This window comes from Hibiscus syriacus, unplaced genomic scaffold, assembly GCF_006381635.1.
Source record: "Hibiscus syriacus cultivar Baekdansim isolate YM2019G1 unplaced genomic scaffold, ASM638163v2 tig00111445_pilon, whole genome shotgun sequence".
Classification (NCBI taxonomy): Eukaryota; Viridiplantae; Streptophyta; class Magnoliopsida; order Malvales; family Malvaceae; genus Hibiscus; species Hibiscus syriacus.
Genome location: NW_024063096.1, coordinates 545,757 through 559,503, shown reverse-complemented (window position 1 = coordinate 559,503; position 13,747 = coordinate 545,757).

The following is a 13,747-nucleotide window of genomic DNA, read 5'->3' as shown; positions in this document are numbered from 1 at the left end:
GGATGATGTAATGTGATTAGAATGAACGAGCCGTGGGTATACTACTATAAAATGTGTCGTAACCGTCTTTCGATTGGGCTCCGGAATTGGACTTTGACTTGAAAAATGTGAATTAGAGTCGCCACCGACCACTTTAAAATGAATTTAGGTGGGTCGGACACCATCTTACCTGATCTGCGTTGTACCAGATACATTTCGAGTTCGGGAGTCGGTTACGGTCAAGGAAGGATTAGCACCCTTGAACCGCCCTTTCGGTACCAATTAATTTTCCGATTGTCTTTAATTGCGAAAATTAAAAATTTAAATTAAAATTTAAAATATTCGATTCGAATTACTTACCTCTGATTGGTTGGAATTACTACTGAAAAAAAGTCAAAAATATTTGATTCAAACATACCCAATTTCAACATCATGCATCAAAATTATTATTCAAATTATTAATTAAGGCCAAAAGAGAGATAATTATTGAATCATCAAATTTTTTCCCTATAGTCCAACTACGAATAAGAATAATTAATGTGAGTGTCTAGGTGTCAAAATTAAAGTCAATTAAAACCAATTAATAAATAATGTGAGTTTAAAACTAATTATCCAAACTGACAAAGCAATTAATCAATTAACAAAATGTTCCAAAAATTATGATCTAATTATTAATAACTTATTAACAAACATGGAAACTAATCACGTTAGTCTACCCCATTAAAACAATTAACGTCTGAATTAACCAAATTAATACCATAATTAAAACCTCCATCAAAACATGGAGCTTAATGGCAATCAATGGTCACGTTTTCTTCATGCAAGTAATTCAGGGATTACAAAAGCACCAAATCATGAATTTAAAAGCCTGCGTATTATGCAAAGAATAAGTCACGTTTGTTACCAATTAATTAACAAAATCAAATCACGATTATTGGTAAAATTAAACTAATTAAACTTCAGCTAATGTTTTAATTACCAATTAATACCATAAAAACTAAAATCAAGAAAATGAGATCAATCATGCTAGCCAAGAAGAGATGGAAATCACGTTTTAAACAAATGAACCAGGGAATGCAAAGCCATAAATTATGATTTTCTTGTCTTGTTTAATGAAGATAATGCAGATTTTAATTATTCCAATTCATAAAAAAAAGCCAATACAGAATTTGATCATCCTACCCAAGCAAAGAAATTAAGCCACGCTCGTTACAAGCACTTTCACCGAATTTGAAAGCATTCAACCATCAACCATGGAAACTCCAAAATTGTGCTGATACAATGAAAACAGTTTCGGTTTTGTTACCTTCTTCCAGTTTAAAAATTTGCTGTTGAATGTTGGTTCGCCCGAGATTTGAAGATTCACTTGCCGGCTTGATGCTTTAGCATTCTACTTCCCAGGATTCATGGAACTTTTCCTTTTCTCTTTTCGCAGGTTTTTCTTCTCCAAGAATTTTTCTCCCCTTACAAGTTGTGAAGATGGGTTTAAATAGGGATGTATGAGAGATGATGGTGAGAGTCCAAATTGTATGGGATTCTTGGGGAAGTTGAGTTGTAGTGGGATATTGGATTTCATGGGATATGGTGGTAGTTAGTTTAAAAGATATGGAGCTGGAAGAGTCCTCCTAGGAGAGTAACCCTCGTTAGTTCTATTTTTTGGAAGAAAGAAAAAAATAATAAGAAAATGGGTGTCTACAGCTGCCCCTCTTTGTCATTTTTCGTGGAACGAAAAATAGGACAAAGATAAAAAGACAAATTTTTGTTCGGTGGTGTTGAAGAATAACTTCCTGTCGAATTGAATTGTGGATGACCCATTCGTCGCGAAGTTAAGTCCATCTTGAAATGATTCAAAATTTGAATCGGGATGCAACTTCTTGTTGCCCAATTGTAGTCAACTCCGGTCTTGTTCTCGGTTTAAAGACCATGATTTGAAAATTCGACTGAAAAATAATTCTTTGACTTCACCAAGTGGTTGATAGGCACTCAAGCTGAATGAGATCGATCTCGAAAGGTCTTCATTAACAGATAACGTTTCTCGACTTAAACTATGCTGCAAATGATGTGCCTTTAAGCTGAGCGTAACTGAACTCGAAGGTTTGGTGTTTCAAGAGAAACATTTTCAAAGATTTTTTTATGTTTTAAGAGAAACAATTTCAAAGGTTTTTTTTTGTGTTTCAAGAGAAACTGTATTCAAAGATTGAAGTTTCAAGGGAAATTGTCTCAAGAGAGACAAAATTTGTTTCAAGAGAAACTGTCTCAAGAGAGACAAAAACTTCCAAAAGAAACTATCCAAGGGAGACGAATTTGTTTAACGTAAAACATATTCAAAGATTTTGTTTCAAAGGAAACCGTTTTCAAAGTTTATGCTTCAAGAGAAACTGTCTCAAGTGAGACAAAATTTGTTTCAAGGGAAACTATCTCAAGAGAGACAAAATTCATTTCAAGGGAAATGTTTTCAATGTTTATGTTTCAAGAGAAACTGTCTCAAGGGAGACAAAATTTTGTTTCAAGGGAACCTATCTTAAGATAGACAAAATTCATTTCAAGGGAAATATTTTCAATGTTTATGTTTCAAGAGAAACAATCTCAAGAGAGACAAAACTTAGTTCCAAAAGAAAATGTCTCAATGGAGACGAAATTTGTTTCAAGAGAAACATATTCAAAAATTTTATTTCAAGAGAAACTATCTCAAGAGAGACAAAATTCATTTCAAGGGAAACATTTTCAATGTTTATGTTTCAAGAGAAACTTTCCCAAGGGAGACAAAATTTTGTTTCAAGGGAACCTATCTCAAGAGAGACAAAATTAATTTCAAGGGAAATTTTTTCAATGTTTAAGAGAAACTGTCTCAAGAGAGACGAAACTTAGTTCTAAAAGAAAATGTCTCAAGGGAGACAAAATTTGTTTCAAGAGAGACAAAATTTGTTTCAAGAGAAACTATCTCAAGAGAGACAAAACTTCTTTAAAAAACAGTCTTGAGTGAAACGAAATGCCTTTTTTCGAGTGAAAATAGTCCCAAGAGAGACAAATCTTGTTTTAAGAAAAACAATCTTGAGTGAAATAAATCTTCTTCCGAGTAAAACAGTCTCAAGTGAGACAAAGTCTGTTTTAAGAAAAACAAACTTTGAGTGAAATAAATCTTCTTTCAAGTAAAACAGTCTCAAGTGAGACAAAGTATGTTTTAAGAAAAACAATCTCAAGTGAGATAATCATCTGCATTAAATGAGTCTATCTCAAGTGAGACAAAATTTATATTGGAAATGTTGAATCTGAAGATGAATGTCGATCTTTCAATTTGTCGAGTTGGCTTTTAATATCATCTTCCCCTGAAAGATATATAAAATGCATTTGGATGTAACTATCCTGATGATGGATGTTTGATGTATGCCAAAATGAAATTTATTTGCTGTTGAATTTGTCCTCAAGAAAGGAAAAATCAAGGTTTACATTGCTCATGATGATGAATGCAAAGATGCAAATTTCATGCGTCATGTATGTATGTGTTGATGTATATGTTGATATGTGAGGGGAATGGTTGCGTGTGCAGTCTTCATTCTATCTCTGACTCAATTTGTCTTCATTTCCACCAGAGTGTATTCTTGTATACCTCAACCTAAGACAATTTTTCTTTCCCCTATCAAATTTTTCCCCAAAAATGGCTTACTTTGCCTCAGTTTAATATTCAGCTTTGGAGCGATATTTGTTGAATTCCAAGATATGCTTCCAGAGATCTTATCTTGTTTGAAAATGCTTTTCTTTTTTTCAATTTTCAAAATTTTGAAAAATATCAAAAGGAATTTTGAAAAATATTGCCCCCTTCTAGGTTTCACAATTGAAGCAAATCATAAAATAGGAGTTCATTGGATATCACAATAATCAAATTCTCTTTTAAGTTTTGATAGCTGCAAATCTTTGACAAATATCAAAATTGAAAAGTTGATTTAGAGGTGGGTTTGTTTCATCGATTTGGTCAGGGCTCGCCCCTCTTTCTTGGTTTGATATTTTAATCGATGCGACTAAAATGACACAACTAGCATAATCAATGGCTAGACCTTTCAGAACACTTCTATTCCAGTTCTTGAAATCTTTCATTTATTTAAGTTTTGTAAGCTCCTCTAACAAAGGTAGTGCAGAAATATTGGTCTAAAAATGAAATTCTTGAGTGCTCGTGTGTATTTGACTATAACAGGTGTTCCTTAACTCCCTTAGTCCATTTTCACCGAAACTCCTTATTTAGATTTAATTTGATTTAATTTGCCATTGTCTGGCTAGCCGAATCCATAATGCTGGGGCGTTCAACCAATTGTTTTAGAGGGACAACTTAGTATTATTATCACTTTTATCAGGTTTAACTGAAGGGTTCGTCTCATCACAAAGTCTTTGGCCTGACAAAAGCAGTGGAGCAAACACCAAATTGCCAAGTGTCCGAGCAATGTCATGGTTTGAATGTAATCTATTCATAAAGCCAGGGCTTTCAAGTTTCCTCTATAACCAATTGCCTTAGTGGAATAGCTCAGCTTTAGAGGGACAACATAGTATTATAATCACTGAGGGGTTCGTCCCATCACAAAGTCTTTGGCCTGACAAAAGCAGTGGAGCAAACACCGAATTGCCAAAGTGTCCGAGCAATGTCATGATTTGAACGTAATCTATTCATAAAGTCAGGGCTTTCAAGTTTTTTCTATAACCAATTGCCTTAGTGGAATAACTCAGCTTTACGGATTTAATTTCTTAAGATTGTCAAGAAGAACCTGCTATAGTTTAGGTGTTTTTTGAAAGTCAATGGATCTCATCTTTAGAGTTTAATTTCCAAACAACTGATATAAACTAGATTTGCTTACTTGACTATTCCATTTGTGAAGATCATTATCATCATTGAACATCATAAACAAAGGTATAAACCAATTAGTTTTGCAATCTCATGTGCTAGTTGCCCCATTCTGTTCGCTCTTAATACGTGTCTGAATGCCAAACCTTGGATGGACTCTTCATGAGAAGAGAAAACTTAGCTCGGTAAGAGAAAAACATGTAGTCTGATGTATCTTTTAAATTAGGACCAATGGGTCTTTGTTTTGTAGGGTTTAATCTTGTCATTTGTCAAAGATTTACAACCTCAATTATTAAACAATTTTTAATTAAGGTGATATTCAAGGAATTCAAGATTAAAATTTGCTCATTTCCTAAGAAGGGGTCATTTTATTTAAAATTTTTAAACGTAAATTGACTTAAAAATGTTCACACATAAGAAGTACAAAAGAAAAATAAGTTCAAACAAGATGATATGCTTGATAATGCAACAAAATTCCTGACGGATGCCCCATCTGACTCTCGATCAGAATGCCCCATTACATATTGAAAGTAAATTCCCCTGAATCAATCAGATCTCAGACCTTGCGTTTCAATGCCCCACAATTCTCAGTGGTGTGCCCTGAACTCCCAATATAATAGTTGCATACGGCGTTAATATCATGGCCTTCAGGATACGGGGCCTCTCTAGGTTTGGATTGAACCAGGTCACAATATTCTTCTCAACTAGTGTTTGGAGTAACTCCTCATATGTCATTGGGATTGGACTGATGCGAATCTTTTCTTTCCTTGGTTCTCTCTGAGTTTGTTTAGAAGTACCAGACGGTACAGTTGCAACAGTTTTTGGACTTGAGATCGTAACACCTTTGTTGGCATTGTAGGTGCTGGACATTGTTGATCTCTCTCTTTGCTCTTCATGGGAGGTTTCTTACTGGAGTCCCCTCCCTCAATTTTTCCTTTTTTATAGCTAGCTCGATCATCTCACCAGCCATGACTAGATCTGAGAAAGTTCCCGATGTAATTTCCAACAAGTGCCCGAAGTAAGGTGCCTTCAGGGTATGTAAAAACAGCTTTTTAGTTTCCTTTTCATCCAAGGGTGGATGAACTTGCACAGACAAATCCCTCCAATGCTGTGCGTATTGTCAGAAACTATCATTGTGCTTCTTCTCCAAGCCTTGTAGCATAACCTGGTCTGGTCTCATATCATTAATATGTTTATATTGTTCCAAAAAAGACTTGGCTAAGTCTTTCCAAGTCTTGATATGGGTTCGGCTGAGCTGGTTGTACCACCGGATGACTGAGCCTGACAGACTCTCTTGGAAGCAGTGAATCAGGAGTTGGTCATTTCCTCCATATCCCGTCATCTTTTGGCAAAACATGGTGATGTGTACGAATGGGTCGCTGTTCCCGTTAAACTTCTCGAATTCGGGGTCTTGAATTTCGGAGGAAGAACCAAGTCTGGGACTAGACTGAGCTCCGCGACATCGACTCCATGGTAGTCATGGTCTCCTTTAACTACCTTCATTTGGTTCTCTAATTGCTTGATTTTCTCCTCCATCTTCTTTGATTTGTCCTCTGAATCCGATATATGGTAATAACTTGAATTTTTCTCAAGGTTAAATACAGAGGATGAGGGCTTCGCTTTTGCAGCCGATGAGTCCTTTCGAAGTTCCGGTATGATTTCAGGTAAGACAACCACTTGTGGGGTAGGTGGTATAGTTACCCCTTCCGGTGAACCTGTCCCAGGCACACTGGTCTGTTGTAGGCCAACTAACTTGGCAATGATCTAATCAACCAAAGATTCTTGGTTCTTCATGATTGTATATAGAGTACTCAGACTACTCTGGTTTATCTTATCTTCAAGTTCTTTCTACAATTTTGCCATGTTCTCCTCGATTTTCTCGATTCTTGCTTCCATATTCTTCTTTTTCAGGCGGGTGTTATGCGGATGAAGTGTGTCCAATGCTTGAGGTGGTGTATCCAGTATGTATTCCTTTTTTATGAGACATGCTTCTGTTAGATAATGCGAATGCAAAGGAAATAACAAAATGCAAAATATGTCTAAATGCATGATGCATGAAATGCTCGAGGCATTGATCCAAAAAAATGTGCCTGTTATTATGAATAATCCTTATTGGGGACAAAAAGTGTTTTATCTTTTAAAGACAAAAATATCCTGACAGCTTCTAACATGTTGACTAGTCTTCTGCCTTCTTCTTTCACCGGTTGAATAACCTGTCGAACCGCTCTGGCCTCTCTGGATAACCATAGAAATATTGAGTTATTTTTTGTACTGGCCCAAGAAGTCTCGAATGACTGCATCTCGGGCTTTATCTTTTGCTGAGCCTGTTCCCAACGAATACGTCACTGGAGCCCTTAATTGATAGGAACTATGTGAAGTTTATTAGTCTGTTTCTTGAATTCGTCAGCAATGGTCTCCAATTTCAGCTATCGTTTTGCCATTGTTGTCTTTGAAGGGACTCCCAAGATCAGTAACCTTCATCTTGCCCCCTGCAACCTCTGTCAGTCAGTTATTCCAAGATAGACTTTCATTGTGCTTGATGTAGACCCGCTTCATTCTGAGTCCTTTATAATGCATCAGAGTGATATACTCCTCAATTGTGGGCACCACGCCTTCTGGATTGAATGTGACATATAGTCGCCTTGCAGATTGTCCTCTGTATTTTCATCTCTTGTATTACAACCCCTTTGCCCAGTAATGTAAATTATTTATGTTTAACAAACACGTTTTTGGTGGATAAACATCTCTTTTAAATGATGCAAATGATGAAAACAAAATAAAAGAGAACAAAAAATAAAAATAGTTAGTGAGGTAAAATAAAACAATAATAAAATGAAAAATCCCACCCCACATGATATCTACCCAAACATGCTTAGTATTTCTAACCGGACATGATCTCTATCCCGCATATTTGTCTAGTTCGCATGCTTTGAACAGAAAGTAAAGCAAGAATTAATTCAAGCATCCTAGGGTTTGAAATAAGGTTTTGGGGTGAGCTCTAATTCCTTGTACTCTCTCGGTTTAGGTTCTAAAAAAGGTACTCGAGTTCTCCTCGTTGGTGCCCCCTTGGGCTTGCCAGACCCTTAGCCATAAGCCCATTACAAGTTTATGTGGACTAAGTTAAACTCGAGAGGATACATTCCCTTATGCCTATGCGGTGAATAAATTCACATGAAGACATAAGGTATATGAATCCCGAAGGCTACTTGCTAGGCCTATGCGGAGAATAAATTCTCACGAAGGCGTCGCTTTCACCACCACTTAAAAGGGTTCAGAGCTCGGGAATAGAGCCTGAGATGAAAAATTTGAAAAATCTGAAATCATTAAAAAATATCAGTACAACTATTTATTTGAAAAATAATCAAAGATAAATAATTAGAATTGAATAAATAAATTAAAATTTAAACTTGTGATTTTCGCTAAAAAAGACAACATGAAATTAATTTCGGCCTGACTCACTTACCTGTCCCCAGCGAAGTTGCCAAACTGTCGTAACCGTCTTTCGATTGGGCTCCGGAATTGGGCTTCGACTTGAAAAATGTGAATTGGAGTCGCCACCGACCACTTTAAAATGAATTTAGGTGGGTCAGACACCATCTTACCTGATCTGCGTTGTACCAGATACATTTCGAGTTCGGGAGTCGGTTACGGTCAAGGAAGGATTAGCACCCTTGAACCGCCCTTTCGGTACCAATTAATTTGCCGATTGTCTTTAATTGCGAAAATTAAAAATTTAAATTAAATTTAAAATATTTGATTCGAATTACTTACCTCTGATTGGTTGGAATTACTACTGAAAAAAAGTCAAAAATATTTGAGTCAAACATACCCAATTTCAACATCATGCATCAAAATTATTATTCAAATTATTAATTAAGGCCAAAAGAGAGATAATTATTGAATCATCAAATTATTTCCCTATAGTCCAACTACGAATAAGAATAATTAATGTGAGTGTCTAGGTGTCAAAATTAAAGTCAATTAAAACCAATTAATAAATAATGTGAGTTTAAAACTAATTATCCAAACTGACAAAGCAATTAATCAATTAACAAAACGTTCCAAAAATTCTGATCTAATTATTAATAACTTATTAACAAACATGGAAACTAATCACGTTAGTCTACCCCCATTAAAACAATTAACGTCTGAATTAACCAAATTAATACCATAATTAAAACCTCCATCAAAACATGGAGCTTAATGGCAATCAATGGTCGCGTTTTCTTCACGCAAGTAATTCAGGGATTACAAAAGCACCAAATCATGAATTCAAAGAAAATTAAAATTAATTAAACTAATTATGGAAGTTAAAGCCTGCGTATTATGCAAAGAAGAAGTCACGTTTGTTACCAATTAATTAACCAAATCAAATCACGATTATTGGTAAAATTAAACTAATTAAACTTCAGCTAATGTTTTAATTACCAATTAATACCATAAAAACTAAAATCAAGAAAATGAGATCAATCATGCTAGCCAAGAAGAGATGGAAATCACGTTTTAAACAAATGAACCAGGGATTGCAAAGCCATAAATTATGATTTTCTTGTCTCGTTTAATGAAGATAATGCAGATTTTAATTATTCCAATGCAGATTTTAATTATTCCAATTCATAAAAAAAAGCCAATACAGAATTTGATCATCCTACCCAAGGAAAGAAATTAAGCCACGCTCATTACAAGAACTTTCACCGAATTTGAAAGCATTCAACCATCAACCATGCAATCTCCAAAATTGTGTTGATACAATGAAAACAGTTTCGGTTTTGTTACCTTCTTCCAGTTTAAAAATTTGTTGTTGAATGTTGGTTCGCCCGAGATTTGAAGATTTACTTGCCGGCTTGATGCTTTGGCATTCTACTTCCCATGATTCATGGAGCTTTTCCTTTTCTCTTGTCGCAGGTTTTTCTTCTCCAAGAATTTTCCTCCCCTTACAATGTGTGAATATGGGTTTAAATAGGGATGTATGAGAGATGATGGTGAGAGTCCAAATTGTATGGGATTCTTGGGGAAGTTGAGTTGTAGTGGGATATTGGATTTCATGGGATATGGTGGTTGTTAGTTTAAAAGATATGGAGGTGGAAGAGTCCTCCTAGGAGAGTAACTCTTGTTAGTTCTATTTTTTGAAAAAAAGAAAAAAAATAATAAGAAAATGGGTGTCTACAAAATGAAAGTTTAAGCTAAACATAAGGACATAAATGAAATGATAACAAAGTTAATATCCCCAGTATCAGATTAAACCAAGTATACAGACAGAGTAGAAATTGCTTCAAACCAAGACAAAATAGAGAATTTGAAATAAAATAAAAATAACATTACTTAATATGTAAATTTCCGTTACATTAAATAACAAAGAGTGATTGCTGAAATGAAAGATGATGAAAATAAAAAGGCCGAATCAAAAATAAAAGTAAACACTTTAAGAGGAAAATGGGAACTAGAATGAACTCTTGGAGACATGCAAAGGGCTGCAATAATGAATGTACCAAGCCCTTGTAATCACGTGTGCCTTTGTGGGCTATTTTAATGAGAGTATAAAACATATTTGTTAGAGACAGAAGCCATACAAGAAATAACCCAAAAGACAACAAAGGGGGGTCCACACCCAAGCTAAAACGGATGGAACTTGAATGGTTTTAATGAAACTGTGTTTCAGGTTTTAACCTAAAACTAAAACATTTAAATCGCTCCCCCTTTTTTTCACACAACCGTTTCTCATCTCCAAAGCTCCCATCTCTTCTTTCACTTTCATTTGGACAAAATCAAGAACAAAGGCTCTACCCCAACCTGAAACAATACTATAACGGTGCCTAGTTTTAAAGGTAAAGAAATTACTTTCGAAAAGTTGCGAACGTGGTGGTTATGATGAGCGACGACAATGAACGAGGTAAGTCTCTTTTGGGTTTTTCTCTTTCTCTTTTTCCTTTTCCTTTTTATTATTTTTTTTCCGGTTTTCTGGTTCCCCATCTTCCTTTTTGTGTGTTAACTGTCTCCTCTTTTTATATTGCTTACAGGTGGTCTTCTTGGCTGTTGGGCGCGAAATCCGACGGAGATCGTGGTCAATTCTGGTGGCGTCATCAGCGTGGAGTGCTCAGCGGTTCAGTCGCTGAGCGTGTTTGGTGCCGGGCAGCCACATGGGCGTGCAGCAGAGGGGCAACTTTTCTATTTTTTGTTTTTGATATTTTTCTTTTTTTTATAATAAATAATAATAATAATAATAATAATAATAATAATAATAATAACTTGAACAAAATGAGTATCTACAGATGCCCCTCTTTGCTCATTATCGTGCAACGAAAATAGAGAAAAGATCCAAGGATGATCATATTTGTCCGGTTATGAGGAAACCGAAAGCTTAATCTGCTCTATTGCAACTTTAGGGTAGGTCAGATCTTTTTTGGAAGACGGGTCTACTCCACTTTCTTTCAGTGAAGATCAGACTTGATATGTCTTTGAAAAAAGATTCTGCTCCACTCTTCTTTCAGGGAGATAAGATATGTTCATCTTTTTCGGGTATTCAGATCAATTTTGGAAGACGAGTCTGCTCTACTCTTCTTTCAGGGAGATAATACTCGAGAAATCTTTGGAAAACGAATCTGCTCCACTATTCTTTCTGGGATATAAGACTCTAGAAATCTTTAGAAGACGAGTTTGCTTCACTCTTCTTTCAGGGAGATAAGACTCGAGAAATCTTTTGAAGATGAGTCTGCTCCACACTTCTTTCAGGGAGATAAGACTCGAGAAATCTTTTGAAGATGAGTCTGCTCCACTCTTCTTTCAGGGAGATAAGACTCGAGAGAAATCTTTTGAAAACAGGTCCGCTCCCTATTCTTTCAGGGAGTATAGAACTCGAACAATCTTCTGAAAACGAATTCTCTCCCTATTCTTTCAAGGAGTATAGAACTCGAACAATCTTCAACAAACGTGTCTGTTCCCTATTATTTCAGGGAGTATATGACTCAAACATTGGTTTGCTTCAATACTCTCCCTTGAAGGCTAAAATTGATTTGCTTCACTACTATTCCATGAAGGCTTAAGATTGACTTGCTTCCCTACTCTTTCGTGAAGGCTTAAGATCAATTTTCTTCGAAGGTTAACTCTGAAAATCAAACATTACCAATTTTTAATGTATGCTCGAAAAATATTATACCCAAAGGTTTAGAATTTGAGAGAATTTATGAAAATCCATCTCCATTGTGATAACTTGTCACGCAGCCACTGGATGTGTGAATCTCTTTTGGCTCAACTGTCGTCTAAACATCCATTTTTTCAAGATTTCAAAACTAGTTATCCCCATCTTGATGTTTCAATATCTTCAATCTTCAACTATCCTTGGGAAACCTATAGATATTTAAGTCATCATGCAATTATGAGTGCCATGATCCTATTCATGCCTAAAATGTATGCAATTATGCAATTAATGTGTTTTCTTCTTCGAATGAACACTATCTCCTTTTGATCTCAATGAAACTCAGTTTTATCTTGGGCACCGAACATTTGACCAGTCCACCCCAGTTAACAGTCTCAATACCATATCATTTGGTTTAATAAGACCTTGACTTCTTTCTTTCTCGAAACCCACCAGTACCCATGACCAACTTATTGATTAATGAAAATCTCTTTTAATGACTGAGATTTTCTATGAATTCCAAGGTTTTAGTTTCCCATAACCATACAAGCTTGCATGTTAAAACCATTGTCAGCTTCAAAATACCTGCATTTTCCAAAACCTTTTGCATAATAATACAAAATGATCTCATGTACTTCAGGTTAAGCTATATGTTTTAACTTTTCTAAGATGCTTGCAAAAAGAAAATTAAAAAGAAAATATATCTCTTTATTTAGATAAATGCAGAGAATTCTTAGGTAACTACATGGAAAACTTTTAACTGGAAAAAAATAAAAGAATAAGAGAGTAGGCTTCTTCAAATATCAATAATGCAAATGCTTTTGAACTGGCACACCGTTAGAATGACTCGAGTGTAGATCTTTGTCAAAAGGATCTCCAAAATTGAGACGATGCTTAAGAGTGTGAAGCTTTTTATGAACTCCCAAATCTCCCATTATTGGATGCCCTAAACCAGTATTGAATCTCATGTGCATTCAATTTGTCTCATGGCTATTTTCATCGAGACTCATTAATCTTTAGTCTCAATCCTGATCACGACTGAAATTATTAATACCCACATTAGGAGCTCTTTCAACTTCTAACATCAATTCAAAACCTCCACCATACATGAATTTTCCTTCAAGCAAAATATTTCTTAACTGCGTCGGAATTCACCTGGTAGGGTAATTTTGACCCATCTATCTTAGTAAGAACTAGAGCTCCCCCGAAAAGGTTTTATTTACAACATAAGGTCCTTCCTAGTTTGACATCCATTTTCCTCGAAAATATTTTTGAATAGGTAATATCCTTCTAAGCACCATATCTATTTCATGGAATTCTTGAGGGCGAACCTTCTTATCGTGTGCTCGTATCATCCACTTCTAGTACATCAGGCCATGACAAATAGCTTTCAATCTCTTTTCTTCAATAAAATTCAATTGTTCGTATCTGGGTTGTACCCATTCTGCCTCGTTTAGCTTCACCTCTGACAAAACCCAAAGTGAGGGGATTTCCACCTCAATATGGAGGACAGATTCCATCCCATAAACTAAAGAAAACGGGGTTGCCCCAGTTGACGTCCGTACTAAAGTTCTATAGGCAAATAGAGCAAATGACAACTTCTCATGCCAATCTTTATAAGTCTCGGCCATATTCTCTATAAGCCTTTAATGTTCTTATTAGCCGCCTCCACTGCCCCATTCATCTTTGGGCGATAAATAGTGGAATTATGATGCTTTATTTTAAATTGCTCACAGACAGAGTCCATCATCTTGTTGTTTAAATTCAATGCATTGTCAGAGATAATGCTCTCCGGTAAGCCATATCTA